Raw genomic sequence first — 23,363 nt, 5'->3', positions numbered from 1 at the left:
AGGTATAAGCTGCAAAAAAAAATTGCCACGGATACCTACAGCTACGTATGTATATAAAATACGCAGGAGCAGACAGTAATGGAGCTTTTTGATGTATGCAGTGAGATCTATACACTCACATACAGTACCTGCATGCCTTGCACTGATGTAGATATGTGCACATAGACTCCCCTGCCTACCTAGCGCTGAAATCTATGTACCACCGAATTAGCCCTAAAAAAGACTGTTGGTTTATCAGGATTTGTGGATTGAACACTAGTAGACCCACACTAACTAATAAATGTAAGAATCTGACCCTATCTCAGCAGCAGCTCTCCCTATACTAGCTGAGTCCGGAGCAGAATGCGGCGAGCAGGGTGGTGCCTGGTCTCTTATAGACCTGATGACGCTGTGCGGCCAGCCAATCACTGTAATACTATAACAAAGATGGCTGCGGTATTACAGTGCATGGCAGACAATCCCTGCATGCTGATTGGCACTCTAAAAAGGGCCCAAATTAAAAGGAAGAGACCCAAGCTCCCACCAAATAATCACGTAAATACTCAGTGCTCATCGAGTACACCGAGCATAGTGATACTCGGGCAAGTACCAAGTAGTGGGAGCACTTTCGCTCATCACTAGTGGCTAGTTTTCTGACTGTTTCGGATAACATGATTTTAGGTTTTTTTTGTCTAGTCTCGCTTTAATATAGGCCAATATTAAATAGTCTCCTGATAAGTCACCTTTGGTGAGGACAATGAAACCCGTAGAAATGAGAGGCTTTTGAGAGTGTGAATACCTCTACTCACTCTATATACTGAACTGTGGGGTACACATTTTTTTATTAGTCACCTACTGACTAATCTTCGGGGGTAAATTATGGGTATAGTTTTCCATTTAGAATTCATAAAGTTTAGTTTTATCCTTTTGTCAGCAAACATGAGGAATGACACGAGACAACCCATTTAAGATTCAATTTTGGTTAAAACTATTCCAACATTATGAACATAAAAAAGGCTTCTCCCCTATGTAACGTTTCTGATGTTTATTAACAGTTGATTTCCAAGTAAAATATTTCCCACATTAAGAAAATGAAAAAGGCTTCTCCTCTGTATGACTGCTCTGATGTCTAACAAGAAGCGCTTTCGGGTTAAAATATTTCCCACATTCTGAACAGGAAAAAGGCTTCTCCTCTGTGTGAGTTCACTGGTGTTTAACAAGTTTCCATTTCTGGTTAAAACATTTCCCACTTTCTCAACAGGAAAAAGGCTTCTCCTCTATGTGAGTTCTCTGGTGTGCAACAAGATTCCATTTCTGTTTAAAACATTTCCCACATTCTGAACAGGAAAAAGGCTTCTCCCCTTTGTGGTTTCTTTGATGGCTATCAAGATTTATTTTCCATTTAAAACATTTCCCACATTCTGAACATGAATATGGCTTCTCTCCTGTGTGAGTTCTCTCATGTGTAACAAGATTTGAATTCTGAGTAAAACATTTCCCACATTCAAAACATGAAAAAGGCTTCTCCCCTGTGTGAGTTCTCTGGTGTGTAACAAGATTCCCTTTATGCTTAAAAAATTTTCCACATTCTGAACAGGAAAAAGGCTTCTCCCCTGTGTGAGTTCTCCGGTGACTAACCAGAAGCGCTTTCTGGTTAAAACATTTCCCACATTCTGAACATGAAAAAGGCTTCTCCCCTGTGTGGGTTCGCTGGTGACTAACAAGATTCCCTTTCTGGTTAAAACATTTTCCACATTCTGAACAGGAAAAAGGCTTCTCCCCTGTGTGAGTTCTATGGTGAGTAACAAAATGTGATTTCTTGTTAAAACACTTCCCACATTCTGAACATGAAAATGAGTTAATTGTTTTAGGAGCAGTTTGTTTTTTAATGCCTCTTTTGTGACTTTGATTTTCCTTAGTAGTCAGTAATGAATCAGAAGATGGGACCTGTTTCATAGGATCAGATGATAGATCTTTGCTGTGAATTGATGATGATATATCTGGAGTAACATCAATCACTTCAGTTGTATCTTGCAGGATCTCAAGATCATCAGATTTAAAAATTGAAGATGTCAGCTGTCCCTCTGATCTCCTGGTACAGTCATCTGCTAAAATAAAAAACAATTATTATTTTTTATTAAAATATCCTTTTATATTTTTGAACATTTCTACTTCAACTGTCCATAAAAGTGGCAAGCTATGTAAAAAACTTTAATTACACTATGTAACAATTTTTTTTCCTCGGTAGAAAGTGTGTTTTTCTAACTTGTTATACCTAATACAAATAGAAAATAGTTGTTGTTCCATCAAAACTTCTGTGATCAAGACAATGAAATTTTGAAATTTGTCTGTTTTCGGTAAAAATCTCGTTTCCTATTCAATACTGAGTAGTCTTCTAGAATATTCTTGAACTGCTAGAATTGTGCAGAAGCTTCTACAATTTTCCAGAATTATCTAGAAGATTATAGAAACTTTCTAGAACATTCTCGGACTGTTTCAATAGTAGTCATACCAGTATAAAAACCACGGGTGACTTGAACCAACATTTCGGTTTATGTTATTGCTGAGTAAGAGAATAACGAATTGTAGTTAAAGAGCAATTATTTTTTAGATGGCATCAAGAGGTTGTTTGCGCCCAGCAGATGCATTTTGCTATGTGTGTGGATAATTTATAAAGACAACAGCGAGAAAGTATTCCATGAAAGCACGTCGTAAGATGTCTCTCCCTATGGCTCACTCTGTGTATCTCAAAGAGGACTACACCAGTGTGAAGATGTTGCAGAGAGCCTTGAAGTATGACGACTATGGATGGGAGGTCATCGGAGACTTCAAAATGGTGTCATTCCTGATGGGCCTTCAAGGCGGTTTCACAAAATTTCCTTTGCCTCTGGGACAGCCGTGACACTAAGGCGCACTATCACAGAAAGGATTGGCCACAGCGGACCGAGTTCTCTGTGAGGAAGAGCAACGGCAAGTGGGAGCCGCTGATAGACAATAAAAAATGTAATAATGTAATTGAATAAAGAGACCCCCAGAGGGATCACAATGAAAAATGGCGAATTATGTACTCATGTGCAAGAATGAGAGAACTAATATCCAGCAGGGAGATGTATCACATGGGTAGGAAAGCCCTCCATTCACATCAGTGTCACATGATAATGGTCACACACACGCAGACGCCATATTTACCCCATGGAGTGTGGTAATGCCGGCAGCAGCCTCGTCAGGGGAAGTAGTCATGGTCAGGATCAGGTCCGGATTCTGCATCACACAGAGATCGCCGTCACTTGTGCACGGCGTCAGCAGTGTGCCCCGGTCACAGAAAGTCAGGAAAGAATAAGGAGGGGAGGTTGTGCATGAGCAGATATATCTAATGTGCTCCATACCGCAGGAAGGACGGAGCTTGTGTTCCACAATGCATGGATTCACCCCCACAGCCTAAAAAATGGCATATAGATTCCTAATAGTGCAAATATCACTGCAACAAGCGCCCGGCATAACTATTAGTCCCTATGGCAATATAAAAATACTATGGACCGGTCACATATATAGCACATTCACCAAATAATGTCGCAATAATTATATACATGATGCAGACAAATTTCATCTAGATCCTGATAAAGAGATAAATATCTATAAATATCTATCATGTCACAATAAGTAAATACTTACATTGCCAAAATTATATGGCCCATCATTTCCATAGCACATAAACTTGTGGGCAGAAAATCTGTGAATGTCCATAAAAATCAATGATCCGGATATTAAAAGGATCCAAACTAATATATAAACGTGCAAAAACCGTATGAAAGGGGTGTATCCCCTATCACGAATGTAATGAAAATGATAAACCACAAAGGCGCCCCGTATCAATAAATATGAGCTCAGAATGAAAAAGCATGATCAGATAATACTCATGCACAAATCCTGCCTAAGCTATGCTAATCCCTAAAGGGGATGATCCATGACACAGCTAGAAGGACTAATGAAACACACAAAAAATCCCCCAAAAATGAAAAAGGACCAACACAGGCTGTGGGGGTGAATCCATGCATTGTGGAACACAAGCTCCGTCCTTCCTGCGGTATGGAGCGCATTAGATATATCTGCTCATGCACAACCTGCCCTCTTTATTCTTTCCTGGCTTTCTGTGACGCTGTGCACAGGTGACGCTGTACAGGTGACGGAGATCTCTGTGTGATGCAGAATCCGGACCGGATCCTGACCATGACTACTTCCCCTGACGAGGCTGCTGCCGGCATTACCACACTCCATGGGGTAAATATGGCTTCTGCATGTGTTTGATCATTATCATGTGATACTGATATGAATGGAGGGCTTTCCTATCCATGTGATACATCTCACTGCTGGCACTGTTCCTGCCTTATTACTTCTCTCATTCTTGCACATGATTACATAATTCGCCATTTTTCATTGTGATCCCTCTCGTGGGGTCTCTCTATTCAATATCATTATTACATTTTGTATTGTATTGTACATAGAGAATATTTTTTGCCTGCTCACCATTTTTTGTATATTTTCATATTGTTGTTTTTGTTTTTAGATGTCTATTCTCCTTTGGGCCCAGGATAGTGCATTGGATTGAGGACTAGACAGGTAAGCACCTTTGCCTGTTTTTCTGTGGTGTTTTTTTCAGAATGGTGGAGGTTTTTTCCTCCTTTTTTCCTCCTGTCGTGGTTTTTGCTGTTAGACTAGGACTGGCAAGCATGGGGACCCGTGACATGGGTTGCCAGCTCACTTATTGTGGCCATAATATTAACTAATACCTTACATATTTTGATATGTTCTTGTGCACTTTTTTACTTTTACTTTTTGAGGTGCAGTTCAGCCCTGATGGCTTTGTAAGTTGTGGCCTCTGTTCACATGAGACGCCTGTCAGCGTGTGTCCAAGGCAGCCTTGTGAAGACGCCCACACAAAACGCGTGTTGGGGCTGCCTTGGACACACGCTGACAGGCGACATGAGTAAGCAGGACTTTGCTTCAGTGTCGCATTTATCCCGAGGGTAGTGATATTTGGCTAATGGGTTTATTCAGGGTGATGTATACTCTCCCACATTAAGCCATATTAAGCCCTCTACTTTTTCGGATAATTGGTATAATGTTTGCACCTTATTTGCACTATGCACTTTTTTGCTATTGCATTGAAGTTTATTGAGGTGGAGATTTATGACCTCTGTTTGTCCAGCCTGCTTTTCTCAGTGCCACTGTTTTTGTGTCCTTCACACAGAAGCTCTCCATGTGCCTTGTCATTGATGAGCTGTTTTTATCATGATTTTCGTGTAATATCATGTTTGCAATACAAATTGTTATTTTTATGAAATAACTCTTTTTGAACAGTAAGTATCTGTAGCCCTATATACAGGCCACTCACTGATTCCAGGATTGTAGACACCTGTGATGCTAGTTAGTGGACACACCGTGATTTAACATGTCCCTTTTATCACATTATTTTCAGGGGTACCATCATTTCTGTCCAGGCCTATTTTATGAGTTTTATTATTTTTTTATTCTATGGAAGAATGGTTGAAAGGCAATGTCTGACTTTCATTTGTTCATTTTCATAGATCTTTTATTTCTTATTACTTTTTTAAGATTCAAGTTATTTCTGTGACAATTGTGAGTTTTTCTGTCATTAAATGAGGGGTACCAACAAATTTGACCACATACAGCACAGACTGTTATGATCAGGTGGCCTTGGAGCAGCATGAAAAGACCTTCGCTGGAGCAGTGGTAACTTTACTGACCGCAAACCCTGATCCTATCACCGCAACTAGAAGTAGCCGTGGGGTGTGCCTAACCAGACCTAGACACCTCGACACAGCCTAAGGACTAAATATCCCTAAAGATGGAAATAGGAAAACTCTCTTGCCTCAGAGTAGATCCCCAAAGGATAGGTAGCCCCACACAAATAATGACTGTGAGTAGGAGAGGAAAAGACACACGCAGACAGAAAACAGGGATAAGCAAAGGAGGCCACTTCTACCTAGATAGGAAAGGATAGTACAGGATACTATGCAGTCAGCATAAAACACTACAAAATATCCACAGCAGAAAAATACAAAAACTCCACCACCTAACTAAAGATGTGGAGAGTATATCTGCGACTCCAGCGAGTCCAACTAGACTGAGAAAAACATCAGGCACAGTCTAGCAGGAACAAAATAGAAACAAGATAAGCACAGAAAATAAACACACAGCAGTGTGTCTAAAAAATGAAGCAAACACTTATCTTTAGCTGAATTGGCAGCAAGCAGGAGAGGCCAGGCAGAGGGCCAACACTTCCAAAGGAACATTGACTACTGGCAAGGACAAATGAGTCCTGCACAGCTAAATACCCCAGTCAGAATTGCAATTAGCAAAAACACCTGTCCAAGACTGCTGCTCAGGAATAACTGCATTACCATCAACAACCACCGGAGGGAGCCCAAGAACGGAATTCACAACAGTACCCCCCCTTGAGGAGGGGTCACCGAACCCTCACCAGAGCTCCCAGGCCGATCAGGACGAGCCAAATGGAAAGCACGAACCAAATCGGCAGCATGAACATCGGAGGCAACAACCCAAGAATTATCCTCCTGGCCATAACCCTTCCACTTGACCAGATACTGAAGCTTCCGCCTCGAAAAACGAGAATCCAAAATCTTCTCCACCACATATTCCAATTCCCCCTCAACCAACACCGGAGCAGGAGGATCAACGGAGGGAACCATAGGTACCACATATCTCCGCAGCAAGGATCTATGGAACACATTATGAATGGAAAAGGAAGCTGGAAGGGCCAAACGAAAAGACACTGGATTGATAATTTCAGAAATCTTATAAGGCCCAATAAAGCGAGGCTTGAACTTGGGGGAAGAAACCTTCATAGGAACATGACGAGAAGACAACCAGACCAAATCACCAACACGAAGCCGGGGACCAACACACCGACGACGGTTAGCAAAACGTTGAGCCTTTTCCTGAGACAACGTCAAATTGTCCACCACATGAGTCCAAATTTGCTGCAACCTGTCCACCACGGAATCCACACCAGGACAGTCAGAAGGCTCAAGCTGCCCTGAAGAAAAACGAGGATGAAAACCAAAGTTACAAAAGAAAGGCGAAACCAAGGTAGCAGAACTAGCCCGATTATTAAGGGCAAACTCGGCCAACGGCAAAAAGGTCACCCAATCATCTTGCTCAGCAGACACGAAGCATCGCAAATAGGTTTCCAAGGTCTGAGTGGTTCGCTCCGTTTGGCCATTTGTCTGAGGATGGAATGCTGAAGAAAAAGACAAATCAATGCCCATTCTAGCACAAAAGGACCGCCAAAACCTAGAAACGAACTGGGAACCTCTGTCAGACACAATATTCTCCGGAATACCATGCAAACGAACCACATGCTAAAAAACAATGGAACCAAATCAGAGGAGGAAGGCAACTTAGGCAACGGCACCAAATGGACCATCTTAGAAAACCGGTCACAAACCACCCAGATGACAGACATCTTCTGAGAGACAGGAAGATCAGAAATAAAATCCATGGAAATATGCGTCCAGGGCCTCTCAGGAATAGGCAAAGGCAAAAGCAACCCGCTGGCACGGGAACAGCAAGACTTAGCCCGAGCACAGGTCCCACAGGACTGCACAAACGAACGCACATCCCACGACAAGGAAGGACACCAAAAGGACCTAGCCACCAAATCTCTGGTACTGAAAATCCCAGGGTGACCAGCCAACACCGAACAATGAACCTCAGAAATTACCCTACTAGTCCATCTATCAGGAACAAACAATTTCTCCACAGGACAGCGGTCAGGTTTATCAGCCTGAAACTCCTGAAGTACCCGCCGCAAATCAGGGGAGATGGCAGAAAGAATCACCCCCTCCTTGAGGATCCCAGGCGGCTCAAGAACTCTCGGAGAATCAGGCAAAAAACTCCTAGAAAGGGCATCAGCCTTCACATTCTTAGAACCCGGAATATACGAGACCACAAAATCAAAACGTGAGAAAAACAGAGACCACCAAGCCTGTCTAGGATTCAACCGCTTAGCAGACTCGAGGTAAATCAGATTCTTGTGATCAGTCAAGACCACCAAGCGATGCTTGGCTCCCTCAAGCCACTCGCCACTCCTCAAATGCCCACTTCATAGCCAACAACTCCCGATTGCCAACATCATAATTAAGCTCAGCAGGCGAAAACTTTCTGGAGAAGAAAGCACACGGTTTCATCAAAGAGCCATCAGAATTTCTCTGAGACAAAACGGCCCCTGCCCCAATCTCAGAAGCATCAACCTCAACCTGAAAAGGGAGAGAAACATCTGGCTGACGCAACACAGGGGCAGAAGTAAAACGACGTTTAAGCTCCTGAAAGGCCTCAACAGCCGCAGAGGACCAATTCACCACATCAGCGCCCTTCCTCGTCAAATCGGTCAGAGGCTTCACCACACTAGAAAAATTAGCAATAAAGCGGCGATAAAAATTGGCAAAGCCCAAAAATTTCTGAAGGCTCTTTACAGATGTAGGTTGAGTCCAATCATGAATGGCCTGGACTTTAACAGGGTCCATTTCAATAGCCGAGGGGGAAAAATGAAACCCAAAAAAGAAACCTTCTGAACTCCAAAGAGGCACTTAGACCCATTCACAAACAGCGCATTAGCATGAAGGACCTGAAATATCATCCTAACCTGCTTTACATGAGACTCCCAATCATCGGAGAAAACCAAAATATCATCCAAATACACAATCATGAATTTATCCAGATAATTCCGGAAGATATCATGCATAAAGGACTGAAATACCAATGGAGCTTTAGAGAGCCCGAATGGCATCACAAGATATTCAAAATGGCCTTCGGGCGTATTAAATGCTGTTTTCCATTCATCACCTTGTTTAATACGCACGAGATTATACGCCCCTCGAAGGTCGATTTTAGTAAACCAACTGGCACCCTTAATCCGAGCAAACAAATCAGAAAGTAAAGGTAAAGGGTACTGAAATTTGACAGTGATCTTATTGAGAAGGCGATAATCTATACAGGGTCTCAAGGAGCCATCCTTCTTGGCAACAAAAAAAAATCCCGCTCCCAACGGTGACGAAGACGGGCGAATATGCCCGTTCTACAAGGACTCCTTTACATAACTCCGCATAGCGGCATGCTCTGGCACAGACAGATTGAAAAGTCGGCCCTTAGGGAACTTACAGCCAGGAATCAAATTAATGAGTTAGAGGGAAAAGGCGTGCACTCTGTAGAGTGGAGCTGGTGCTGGCTGAACCTGGACTGGATCCAGTTCAATCATAAATTCGGGCAAACAATCGCACTCAGACAATTTTTTTGCATCAAAGATGTGAAGTATTTATGTGAGTAACACCACAGTGGTCAATAGAGTTCTGAGGTAACGTTTCGACCCGAAAGGTCTTTCTCAAACCTCACTGTAAAGACATGAGATAGACTATATTAAAAATGGTGTAACAAAAAACAATCCAGACAGAATACAGCATAGCAACATATAGAATATCACAAGAAGTAATAAACACAGTGGATGCAGTTAACATCAGCTAGCAGGGGCCAATACATGCATAGTATGGTAAACATGATGAATGCCACTGTGTAGCCAGATGAATAGAGGGATGCTGTATATGCCTAAAGAGTAAAACAAGGGGGGGGGAAAGGGGGGGGGAGGCCTAATACCAGACAAAAATAAAATAAATAACCATATTATGTGAAAAAATTATTTTACATATGTACAGATCTTACAAAATACGTGAACAAGGCCCAGAGGAGTATACACGTAATATGAATACTAGATCAGCGTTCAGGCAGGCAGACAAACGGAGAGCGGCAGGCTTCATAGACAAATGAAAACATATAGATATATATAAAAATACATATTGTAAGCAAGGGGTAGAGCAAAAACTGACCTTAGTGAATAGTGATGGAGGAAAGAGGAAGAGGACGATACTTGTCCGATAAATGGAGACAGAGGCTCCTATAGAGAGTAACAAAGAATGAGGCAAGGCACAAATGCTATGGTGGGGGCCAGAGGTAGAGCCTAATAAACACATACCACAAATGGTCCAGAGAACAGGAGTACGAAGGTCCGGAACGGCACGGACAGGGCGCAGTGTCCCTAAAAGCACTGTGGAGGAGAGACCAGGAGTGAGGATGCTGATAATGTGAAAAGAAATATAACCAAGAGAATAAATGGAGTACTCAGTCCAAACAATTTTTCCTTTTTACAAAAACATGTATAGTACTTTATTAGATAATACACTAGTACAAAAATAACATAATAACACAGAGTATTACACAAAAACAGGGTAAGGGTAGTTACAGGTACCCGGCTAACAATAATTAACCATAAAGTGCATAGTGCCTATCGTTCTACTGAGAAGCTCACCCCCAACACATCTCACATGGAGCGTCACAGGTTTTCACAAAGTTGTGGCATACCAGTATGCAATAGAGTAAAAATACTTATTCAGGGAGCTTACCCATAATAACGTGGAGAGCCGGGCCCGTGTCACGCCGCCACCGACGCGCGTTTCGCAGATCTTTCTCAAGGTGCGGACCTTGAGAAAGATCTGCGAAACGCGCGTCGGTGGCGGCGTGACACGGGCCCGGCTCTCCACGTTATTATGGGTAAGCTCCCTGAATAAGTATTTTTACTCTATTGCATACTGGTATGCCACAACTTTGTGAAAACCTGTGACGCTCCATGTGAGATGTGTTGGGGGTGAGCTTCTCAGTAGAACGATAGGCACTATGCACTTTATGGTTAATTATTGTTAGCCGGGTACCTGTAACTACCCTTACCCTGTTTTTGTGTAATACTCTGTGTTATTGTGTTATTTTTGTACTAGTGTATTATCTAATAAAGTACTATACATGTTTTTGTAAAAAGGAAAAATTGTTTGGACTGAGTACTCCATTTATTCTCTTGGTTATATAGTGTTATCAGGAGTGTCCATTTTGATGTTATAATGCCTATGATATGAGGACTATGTGGACGCAACTCATGGGCAGAATATTTAGAGTGTTCTATTTGGTTTGGCTTTATATAATGTGAAAAGAAAGCAGGGAGCTAAACCAGAGGGAAACGGTACCTGTGGGTCCAGCAGGGAGGAAGGAGGCGGTAGTGTCAGGCATAGTGAACTGTCTGGGGATAAATACCAGCCAGACAGAAAGTGTGGTGGCATGGAGGTGCGAAAGAGAGGCCAGGAATGCACGCTGGGGAGCTGAAAGAAGCGCGCACAGGGAGGTGCAAGAGAGAGGCCAGGAACGCACGCTGGAGCGCAGAAGATAGTGCGCACGCGCAGGAAGCAGGAGGCATCTGGAATGAAGGGCCGACAAAAGACGAGCAGAGGCGCACAAGGGCAAAGCGCTATGTTGGCGCGTGCGCAGAGTGTGCGGACGTAGTAGGAGCGTGTCAGCACATAGGGCTCTGTGCTGATGGCAAGGGGAGGGGAAGGGGATAAGAGGAAACAGTCGTACTGAGCTGAAAAAAAGAGAAAGTGAAAGTGGAGATGGCGGTGTAGAGCCAGAAGTTGATATATGAATAAAATGCGATGATGTATAGAGAAAAAAATGAAAATAAAGGAGAAAAAGAAGGAGATAAGTAAATAAGTAGAGAAATAAAGTAAAAAATGACAAAATAAAATAAAAATAATGAAAAAAGGAAGAGGAAATCAAAAAAATAAAAATAAAATAAAAATATGGAAAAGAAAAAGAAAAATGAGTAAATATGGAAAAGAGAACAATACGTAAAATGAATGAAAAATGAAGAAAATAAAATGGAATAAATAAAAAATGAATAAAAAGAAAAAATGAAAAAAATGATGAAATGAAAAAGGTGAAATAAGATGAAAAAAAAAAAGGATGAAAAAAATGAAAATGAAGAAAAATGAAAAAAATGAAACCATGAAAAAAATGAAAAAATTAAAATTAAAAAATAAAACATAAATGGGAGGGGGGGGGGGTATAGGGCGAGTACTTACCCCCAATGGACGTAACAGTATATAGGAGTCAGACCGCCTGAAAGTAGGAGATAGGTTAGTGATTTTGGAAAGAAAACGAGAGGTCAGCATGCTCTACGAACATAAAAATGGGAGAAATGGTACATGATAACTAATATAGTTTCACTGATCTTTAATTTGTTAGTATATATAGCAGCGTTTAAGTTCTACAAGCACTGTAATAGCAACAATATAATTCAAGAGAACCCAGAGCAAGCAGGACAGCACGTGGTCCCATGACGAATAAATATCAGACTAAATTAAATCAGATCAAGTTCCCTATTCAAACCCTTGGGTGTGAGGGTTTGTAAAGTGTAAATCCAATAGGACTCACGTTGCCTAAGTAGTTTAGTGTGATCACCACCCATCCTAGGGCGCTCTACCTGTTCTAAAACCTGGAAGCGAAGCTGAGAGACTGAGTGGTTGGCGGACACAAAATGGTGAGGAAGAGGGAGCCATGTTTTCTTACATCTTATGGTAGACTTATGTGTGTTGTGTTGGACTTAGTGACGTTAGCATGCTGCTCTAACGTCATTAAGTCCAACACAATCACTCATCCACACTCAGGTAGACAATATCAAATCAAGGGATTTTTTACCTGTGAATCCAACAACGTGGTTTACGTTATTAAATGCCCCTGCGGGTTACTTTTTGTCGGTGAGACCACACAACACATCCGTGACCGCATCTCCAGCCATAAGTCTACCATAAGATGTAAGAAAACATGGCTCCCTCTTCCTCACCATTTTGTGTCCGCCAACCACTCAGTCTCTCAGCTTCGCTTCCAGGTTTTAGAACAGGTAGAGCGCCCTAGGAGGGGTGGTGATCACACTAAACTACTTAGGCAACGTGAGTCCTATTGGATTTACACTTTACAAACCCTCACACCCAAGGGTTTGAATAGGGAACTTGATCTGATTTAATTTAGTCTGATATTTATTCGTCATGGGACCACGTGCTGTCCTGCTTGCTCTGGGTTCTCTTGAATTATATTGTTGCTATTACAGTGCTTGTAGAACTTAAACGCTGCTATATATACTAACAAATTAAAGATCAGTGAAACTATATTAGTTATCATATGTACCATTTCTCCCATTTTTATGTTCGTAGAGCATGCTGACCTCTCGTTTTCTTTCCAAAATCACTAACCTATCTCCTACTTTCAGGCGGTCTGACTCTTATATACTGTTACGTCTACTGGGGGTAAGTACTCGCCCTACCCCCCCCCCCCCCCTCCCATTTATGTTTTATTTTTTAATTTTAATTTTTTCATTTTTTTCATGGTTTCATTTTTTTCATTTTCATTTTTCTTCATTTTCATTCATTTTTTTCATCCTTTTTTTTTTTCTCATCTTATTTCACCTTTTTCATTTCATCATGTTTTTCATTTTTTCTTTTTATTCATTTTTTATTTATTCCATTTTATTTTCTTCATTTTTCATTCATTTTACGTATTGTTCTCTTTTCCATATTTACTCATTTTTCTTTTTCTTTTCCATATTTTTATTTTATTTTTATTTTTTTGATTTCCTCTTCCTTTTTTCATTATTTTTATTTTATTTTGTCATTTTTTACTTTATTTCTCTACTTATTTACTTATCTCCTTCTTTTTCTCCTTTATTTTCATTTTTTTCTCTATACATCATCGCATTTTATTCATATATCAACTTCTGGCTCTACACCGCCATCTCCACTTTCACTTTCTCTTTTTTTCAGCTCAGTACGACTGTTTCCTCTTATCCCCTTCCCCTCCCCTTGCCATCAGCACAGAGCCCTATGTGCTGACACGCTCCTACTACGTCCGCACACTCTGCGCACGCGCCGACATAGCGCTTTGCCCTTGTGCGCCTCTGCTCGTCTTTTGTCAGCCCTTCATTCCAGATGCCTCCTGCTTCCTGCGCACTATCTTCTGCGCTCCAGCGTGCGTTCCTGGCCTCTCTCTTGCACCTCCCCGTGCGCGCTTCTTTCAGCTCCCCAGCGTGCGTTCCTGGCCTCTCTTTCGCACCTCCACGCCACCACACTTTCTGTCTGGCTGATATTTATCCCCAGACAGTTCACTATGCCGGACACTACCGCCTCCTTCCTCCCTGCTGGACCCACAGGTACCGTTTCCCTCTGGTTTAGCTCCCTGCTTTCTTTTCACATTATCAGCATCCTCACTCCTGGTCTCTCCTCCACAGTGCTTTTAGGGACACTGCGCCCTGTCCGTGCCGTTCCGGACCTTCGTACTCCTGTTCTCTGGACCATTTGTGGTATGTGTTTATTAGGCTCTACCTCTGGCCCCCACCATAGCATTTGTGCCTTGCCTCATTCTTTGTTACTCTCTATAGGAGCCTCTGTCTCCATTTATCGGACAAGTATCGTCCTCTTCCTCTTTCCTCCATCACTATTCACTAAGGTCAGTTTTTGCTCTACCCCTTGCTTACAATATGTATTTTTATATATATCTATATGTTTTCATTTGTCTATGAAGCCTGCCGCTCTCCGTTTGTCTGCCTGCCTGAACGCTGATCTAGTATTCATATTACGTGTATACTCCTCTGGGCCTTGTTCACGTATTTTGTAAGATCTGTACATATGTAAAATAATTTTTTCACATAATATGGTTATTTATTTTATTTTTGTCTGGTATTAGGCCTCCCCCACCCCCTTTCCCCCCCCCCCCCCCTTGTATTACTCTTTAGGCATATACAGCATCCCTCTATTCATCTGGCTACACAGTGGCATTCATCATGTTTACCATACTATGCATGTATTGGCCCCTGCTAGCTGATGTTAACTGCATCCACTGTGTTTATTACTTCTTGTGATATTCTATATGTTGCTATGCTGTATTCTGTCTGGATTGTTTTTTGTTACACCATTCTTAATATAGTCTATCTCATGTCTTTACAGTGAGGTTTGAGAAAGACCTTTCGGGTCGAAACGTTACCTCAGAACTCTATTGACCACTGTGGTGTTACTCAAATAAATACTTCACATCTTTGATGCAAAAAAATTGTCTGAGTGCGGTTGTTTGCCCGAATTTATGATTGAACTGGATCCAGTCCAGGTTCAGCCAGCACCAGCTCCACTCTACAGAGTGCACGCCTTTTCCCTCTAACTCAGTTCTTCTGTTGGCGTCCGCACCTGTGCCCTAGATGTCTACAGATACCTTCGCTTTCGATGATACAGCTGCTACAAGGATTCTTGGCAAAGTAACCAACTCAGGTGATTTCCTGAAGATCCCAGCTCAGGAACTTCGTACTAAGGATTACGAGCGGGAACGGAGGCGGTTGACTTCATTTGACCTACATTCAATAACGTTGGCTGAGTATCATAGACTGAGCAGGATACCGCGTGGCCTCAGATGCCACTTAAGACCTACATTGTTCTCTGACAAACCAGACTACTGTGAAAAATTTCAAAGGATCCTTAACAAGTGTTCGCTAGACATCATTTTACTTACTATCGATTTCCTTCAGACTGCTATTGTTGAATCCGAAGAAAAACTCTCTGCCATCGAAGAACAATTGTCCACCTCACTTTCTGCAACTGATTGGAATACCTTGAAGGCCAAAACCGACAAAGTCATAGAAGAACACCGTAAATACCTACAGGACAAGAAGCGATCCAAATTCCAACGGGACTCTGAAGATTACGCCTCTCATCGAGTTTATAGATGGAACGACTCAGCATCCACAAATTCCAGACGAGGAAATACTGGACCTCGACGCTACAGACCCTACAGCTCAGACAGCGACAGCTCCACAAACAGTTCCTTCCAGAACCGTTTTTTAGGACGACCCCACTCGAGACCCAATAACCGCCCAGGAGGAGACCGACAAGGAGGTCCGCCCGGAAATCGAGATCGCATGACTACAAGGTCCCAGGTAAGGCCCCAAACCCTGTCATCAACATCTCCTCCTACACCTTGAGTCCCTCTGAACTATCGGTCCTCCAAAAGGGCTTATCTTTTTGCCCTACCCCACCATGGGACAAGTTCAAATTGTCCCAGGACCTACAACACTTCTACCGCAACCTTCACCTCAAGACTCACTTTGGACTACAGAAGGACTCGCCAAGGAATAGGATCCCCGCAACCATGGAGAATCCTATCCCTGAACTGAGCATAGTAAGATTAGGTTTACGCACATCCAGTAGCTTCAACCCCCCACATAACTACCATGCAACTGAGGCTTACATTAATCTGATTCAGAGGGACATTGACATCATGCTGGAACAACATCGCCTAGGTAATTTTCCCACCCACAGCAACATATCCGCTGTTGACAGACAGGCTATCGAGTCACTTAAAACCAATAAAAATATTACAATTAAACCTGCTGATAAGGGCGGATCTATTGTCGTGCAGAACACAGCCGATTATTCGGCTGAAATTCTGAGACAATTGTCTGATACGACCACCTACAAAAAGATTCACTCGGATCCAACCCCCAACATCAGACTCCAAATCAGTACGATTCTTCAGAAGTACCAATCCCTCAACACAATTGACTCAAAGACTGCTACTTTTCTCACTAATCCACATCCTGTGACCCCGGTCATCTATACCTTACCTAAGGTACACAAATCCCTCAATAATCCACCAGGGCGACCTATAGTCGCGTCCACGGATTCCATTCTGGCTCCTATTTCAGTTTACCTGGAAAAAATCTTTACCCCATTGACCAAAAACATGAAATCTTACATACTTGACACAGGGCATTTTCTCCAGACCCTTAGGGTACTCCCCACAGTTCCATCAGAATGCATCCTTGCCACATTTGATGTTAAAAGTCTTTATACATCTATTAGACATGACTTGGGCATCCAAGCGGCTGGGGAACTCCTCGAACAATCAACCCTTACACATCACTCGAAAAACCTGTGCCTTGATTTACTTTCTTTAATTTTGCATAACAATTTCTTCCTCTTTGGTGATCAATACTACCTACAGATCCAAGGCACCGCCATGGGTGCAAATGTAGCCCCAGCTTACGCCAATAGTTACATGGACTCCTTTGAGCGCAATTATGTATATCCCAATCCCCTGTTCCAATCTCACAACCTATGTTGGCTTCGCTACATAGATGACGTCTTTTGTCTATGGACAGGGCCCCAAGATTCCTTGGATACGTTCACCAACTACCTGAACACCATTCGAGACGAACTGCAGTTTACATTGAAAACTACGATAACACCCAAATTTCATTTTTGGACACGCTGGTCATGAGGGGTCCCAATGGGACTCTCAACACCGACCTATTCGTTAAACCTACTGATTCCAACAGTCTTCTCCATTATCACAGCTGTCATCCCACCTCTACCAAACAAAGCCTACCTCGGTCACAATTCAAACGTGTGGCTCGTATAGTCTCAGACCCCGGACTACTACCCGCTCGTCTTGATGACATGTCCCGTAAATTTCAAGTACGGCATTACCCTAGGAATCTACTGAACAGAGAAAAAGTGTTGGCCTTGAATCCATCCCCACGCCCCATTGTTTCTACAAAACCAGAATGCGTTCCCTTCATTCACACTCACCACCCTGTCATGCCTATAGTTTATAACATCATTCGCAAACACTGGCCCCTCCTGAGACGTTCATATCCACAGATCGAGGCTTTCACGACACCTCCTCTCATGTGTAAACGGAGACCTACCAATATCAGAGATCGAGTCGTCAAGGCGGACCTGGGCAGATCCTCCAGAATACCCAAACAAACCTTTCTTGGTACTATAAAACGCGGCACGTTCCCATGTTTGGCCTGTGCATGCTGCTCTAACGTCATTAAGTCCAACACAATCACTCATCCACACTCAGGTAGACAATATCAAATCAAGGGATTTTTTACCTGTGAATCCAACAACGTGGTTTACGTTATTAAATGCCCCTGCGGGTTACTTTTTGTCGGTGAGACCACACAACACATCCGTGACCGCATCTCCAGCCATAAGTCTACCATAAGATGTAAGAAAACATGGCTCCCTCTTCCTCACCATTTTGTGTCCGCCAACCACTCAGTCTCTCAGCTTCGCTTCCAGGTTTTAGAACAGGTAGAGCGCCCTAGGAGGGGTGGTGATCACACTAAACTACTTAGGCAACGTGAGTCCTATTGGATTTACACTTTACAAACCCTCACACCCAAGGGTTTGAATAGGGAACTTGATCTGATTTAATTTAGTCTGATATTTATTCGTCATGGGACCACGTGCTGTCCTGCTTGCTCTGGGTTCTCTTGAATTATATTGTTGCTATTACAGTGCTTGTAGAACTTAAACGCTGCTATATATACTAACAAATTAAAGATTAGTGAAACTATATTAGTTATCCCATTTTTATGTTCGTAGAGCATGCTGACCTCTCGTTTTCTTTCCAAAATCACTAACCTATCTCCTACTTTCAGGGGGTCTGACTCCTATATACTGTTACGTCTAGTGGGGGTAAGTACTCGCCCTACCCCTCCCCCCCCTCCCATTTATGTTTTATTTTTTAATTTTAATTTTTTTATTTTTTTCATGGTTTCATTTTTTTCATTTTTTTTCATTTTTTTCATTTTCATTTTTTTCATTTTTCTTCATTTTCATTTTTTTCATTCATTTTTTTCATCCTTTTTTTTCATCTTATTTCACCTTTTTCATTTCATCATTTTTTTCATTTTTTCTTTTTATTCATTTTTTCTTTATTCCATTTTATTTTCTTCATTTTTCATTCATTTTACGTATTGTTCTCTTTTCCATATTTACTCATTTTTCTTTTTCTTTTCCATATTTTTATTTTATTTTTATTTTTTTGATTTCCTCTTTCTTTTTTCATTATTTTTATTTTATTTTGTCATTTTTTACTTTATTTCTCTACTTATTTACTTATCTCCTTCTTTTTCTCCTTTATTTTCATTTTTTTCTCTATACATCATCGCATTTTATTCATATATCAACTTCTGGCTCTACACCGCCATCTCCACTTTCACTTTCTCTTTTTTTCAGCTCAGTACGACTGTTTCCTCTTATCCCCTTCCCCTCCCCTTGCCATCAGCACAGAGCCCTATGTGCTGACACGCTCCTACTACGTCCGCACACTCTGCGCACGCGCCGACATAGCGCTTTGCCCTTGTGCGCCTCTGCTCGTCTTTTGTCGGCCCTTCATTCCAGATGCCTCCTGCTTCCTGCGCGTGCGCACTATCTTCTGCGCTCCAGCGTGCGTTCCTGGCCTCTCTCTTGCACTTCCCCGTGCGCGCTTCTTTCAGCTCCCCAGCGTGCGTTCCTGGCCTCTCTTTCGCACCTCCACGCCATCACACTTTCTGTCTGGCTGGTATTTATCCCCAGACAGTTCACTATGCCGGACACTACCGCCTCCTTCCTCCCTGCTGGACCCACAGGTACCGTTTCCCTCTGGTTTAGCTCCCTGCTTTCTTTTCACATTATCAGCATCCTCACTCCTGGTCTCTCCTCCACAGTGCTTTTAGGGACACTGCGCCCTGTCCGTGCCGTTCCGGATCTTCGTACTCCTGTTCTCTGGACCATTTGTGGTATGTGTTTATTAGGCTCTACCTCTGGCCCCCACCATAGCATTTGTGCCTTGCCTCATTCTTTGTTACTCTCTATAGGAGCCTCTGTCTCCATTTACCGGACAAGTATCGTCCTCTTCCTCTTTCCTCCATCACTATTCACTAAGGTCAGTTTTTGCTCTACCCCTTGCTTACAATATGTATTTTTATATATATCTATATGTTTTCATTTGTCTATGAAGCCTGCCGCTCTCCGTTTGTCTGCCTGCCTTAATGCTGATCTAGTATTCATATTACGTGTATACTCCTCTGGGCCTTGTTCACGTATTTTGTAAGATCTGTACATATGTAAAATAATTTTTTCACATAATATGGTTATTTATTTTATTTTTGTCTGGTATTAGGCCTCCCCCACCCCCTTTCCTCCCCCCCTTGTTTTACTCTTTAGCCATATACAGCATCCCTCTATTCATCTGGCTACACAGTGGCATTCATCATGTTTACCATACTATGCATGTATTGGCCCCTGCTAGCTGATGTTAACTGCATCCACTGTGTTTATTACTTCTTGTGATATTCTATATGTTGCTATGCTGTATTCTGTCTGGATTGTTTTTTGTTACACCATTTTTAATATAGTCTATCTCATGTCTTTACAGTGAGGTTTGAGAAAGACCTTTCGGGTCGAAACGTTACCTCAGAACTCTATTGACCACTGTGGTGTTACTCAAATAAATACTTCACGTCTTTGATGCAAAAAAATTGTCTGAGTGCGGTTGTTTGCCCGAATTTAGGAATCAAATTAATGGCACAATCGCAGTCCCTATGAGGAGGCAGGGAACTGGACTTGGGCTCATCAAATACATACTGGAAATCCGACAAAAACTCAGGAACTTCAGAAGAAGGGGACGAGGAAATGGACATCAAAGGAATATCACTATGTATCCCCTGACAACCCCAACCAGTTACAGACATAGATCTCCAGTCCAGCACTGGGTTATGTACCTGTAGCCATGGAAAACCCAGCACAACAACATCATGCAAATTATGCAACACCAAAAAGCGAATATTTTCCTGATGTGCTGGAGCCATGTACATGGTTAACTGAGTCCAGTACTGAGGTTTATTCTTGGCCAATGGCGTAGCATCAATCCCCCTTAAGGGAATAGGACTCTGCAAAGGCTCCAAGGAAAAACCACAGCGCTTGGCAAATTCTAAGTCCATTAAGTTCAGGGCGGCGCCAGAATCCACAAATGCCATAACAGAAAAGGACGACAATGAGCAAATCAGGGTAACAGACAAGAGAAATTTAGGCTGTATAGTACCAATGGTAACAGACCCAGGGACCCTCCTAGTACGCTTAGGGCAATCAGAAATAGCATGAGCAGAATCACCACAGTAAAAACACAGGCCATTCTGACGTCTGAATTTCTGCCTTTCTGCTCTAGTCAAAATCCTATCACATTGCATAGGATCAGTACTTTGCTCAGAGGACACTGCCATATGGTGCACCACCTTGCGCTCACGCAAGCGCCGATCAATCTGAATGGCTAGAGACATAGATTCGCTCAAACCGGTAGGCGTAGGAAAGCCCACCATGACATCTTTAAGGGTTTCAGAAAGACCTTTTCTGAAAATAGCAGCCAGAGCCTCTTCATTCCATTTAGTGAGCACAGACCATTTTCTAAATTTCTGGCAGTATAACTCTGCCGCTTCTTGTCCCTGACACAGGGCCAACAGTGTTTTCTCAGCATGCTCTACAGAGTTAGGTTCGTCATACAATAATCCGAGCGCTTGAAAAAATGCATCTACATTCAATAATGCCGGATCCCCTGTTTCAAGAGCAAAAGCCCAGTCTTGAGGATCACCACACAGCAAGGATATGATGATTCTCACTTGCTGAATGGGATCACAAGAAGAACGGGGTTTCAAAGCAAAAAACAATTTGCAGCTATTTTTAAAGTTCAAAAACTTGGATCTGTCCCAAAAAAACAAATCAGGAGTAGGATTTCTAGGCTCTAGAGCCGGAGTCTGGACAATATAATCTTGGATACTCTGGACTCTTGCAGCAAGTTGATCCACACGAGAAAACAAACCCTGAACCTCCATGCCAGAGCATATATCCAGCACCACCCAGATATCAAGAGGAAAAAAAAGACAGAACAGAGCACAGAAAAAAAATGGTTCAGAACTCTTTTTTTTCCCTTCTTTTGAGATGCATTCAATTCATTTTCGGCCTGGTGTACTGTTATGACCTGGTGGTTAAGAGGCCACACTGATATGACCTGGTGGCTAAAACGCAACATGGAGCGAGCTCTGAGAAGGTGGTATCTCTACTGACCGCAGTCCCTAATCCTAACAACAACACTAGAAATAGCCGTGGGATGTTCCTGACTCTCCCTAGACACCTCTTCACAGCTTAAGAAATAACTACCCCTAAAGAAGGAAACAGAAAGCTATCTTGCCTCAGAGAAAACCCCCAAAAGGAAAGACAGCCCCCCTCAAATATTGACTGTGAATGGAGAGGGAAATGACGTACACAGAAATGAAATCAGAATTCAGCAAAGGAGGCCAATACTAAACTAGATAGACAGAGAGAAAAGGATACTGTGCGGTTAGTATTAAAAACTACAAAATCCACGCAGAGTTTACAAAAATGAACTCCACACCGACTCACGGTGTGCAGGGGCAAATCTGCTTTCCCAGAGCTTCCAGCTAGCCTGAATAAGACATAGTGACAAGCTGGACAAAAAGAGACATATTTGCAAAGCAATAGAGTCCAAACAAATGGACAAACAAAAACTAGCAAAAACTTATCTTTTGCAGACAAGGACTGGCCATATGAGAATTCCAAGGAAAGAACCAAATCCAACCAAGAACATTGACAGCAGGCAAGAACTAAAGCCCAGAGCAGGTTTAAATAACAAACCCAGGCAAGGCGATTAGTGAAGGCAGCTGCTACAGCTACCTAAAGGAGCAGCAGTTCCACTCGAAACCACCAGAGGGAGCCCAAGGGCAGAACTCACAAAAATACCATTAGCAACCACAGGAGGGAGCTCCAGAACGGAATTCACAACACCTATAAGGACCAATAAACCGAGGCTTAAACTTAGGAGAAGAAACCTTCATAGGAACATGATGGGAAGATAACCAAACCAGATCCCCAACCCGAAGCCGGGAACCAACACAGCGACGTCGGTTAGCAAAACGTTGAGCCTCCTCCTGAGACAACATCAAATTGTCCACCACCTGAGCCCAAATCTGCTGCAACCTGTCAACCACAGAATCCACACCAGGAAAGTCAAAAGACTCAACCTGCCCAGAAGAAAAACGAGGATGAAAACCAAAATTACAAAAAAAGGCGAAACCAAAGTAGCCGAACTAGCCCGATAATTAAGGGCAAACTCGGCCAATGGCAAAAAAGCCACCCAATCATCCTGATCAGTAGACACAAAGCATCTCAAATAAGTCTCCAAAGTCTGATTAGTACGCTTGGTCTGGCCATTTGTCTGAGGATGAAATGCAGAAGAAAAAGACAAATCAATGCCCAGCCTAGCACAAAAGGCCCGCCAAAACCTAGAAACAAACTGGGAACCTCTGTCGGACACAATATTCTCAGGAATACCATGCAAACGGCCCACATGCTGAAAAAACAACGGAACCAAATCAGAAGAAAAGGGCAATTTAGGCAAAGGCACCAAATGAACCATCTTAGAGAATCGGTCACAAACAACCCAGATAACAGACATCCTCTGGGAAACAGGAAGATCGGAAATAAAATCCATAGAAATATGCGTGCAGGGCCTCTCAGGGACCGGCAATGGCAAAAGCAACCCACTAGCACGGGAGCAACAAGTCTTGGCCCGCGCACAAGTCCCAC

At 42.6% G+C, this 23,363-nt stretch overlaps 1 protein-coding gene and 1 long non-coding RNA gene across 2 annotated transcripts in view; one reads left to right on the top strand and one right to left on the bottom strand.

Moving 5' to 3' along the window:
• The window catches only part of LOC138666345 (oocyte zinc finger protein XlCOF22-like), a 177,445-nt gene that overhangs the window by 126,698 nt on the left and 27,384 nt on the right, over window positions 1-23,363 (bottom strand). The window lies entirely within an intron of this gene.
• LOC138667346 (uncharacterized) lies at window positions 19,377-20,219 on the top strand. The gene is made up of 3 exons (XR_011318722.1): window positions 19,377-19,504; window positions 19,583-19,650; window positions 20,143-20,219. It is a non-coding gene; the product is annotated as an uncharacterized lncRNA (long non-coding RNA).

Source organism: Ranitomeya imitator, chromosome 2 (genome assembly GCF_032444005.1).
Source record: "Ranitomeya imitator isolate aRanImi1 chromosome 2, aRanImi1.pri, whole genome shotgun sequence".
Taxonomy (NCBI): Eukaryota; Metazoa; Chordata; class Amphibia; order Anura; family Dendrobatidae; genus Ranitomeya; species Ranitomeya imitator.
The sequence above is the reverse complement of the archived record's forward strand: the minus strand, read 5'-3'. Positions and strand labels throughout refer to the sequence as shown.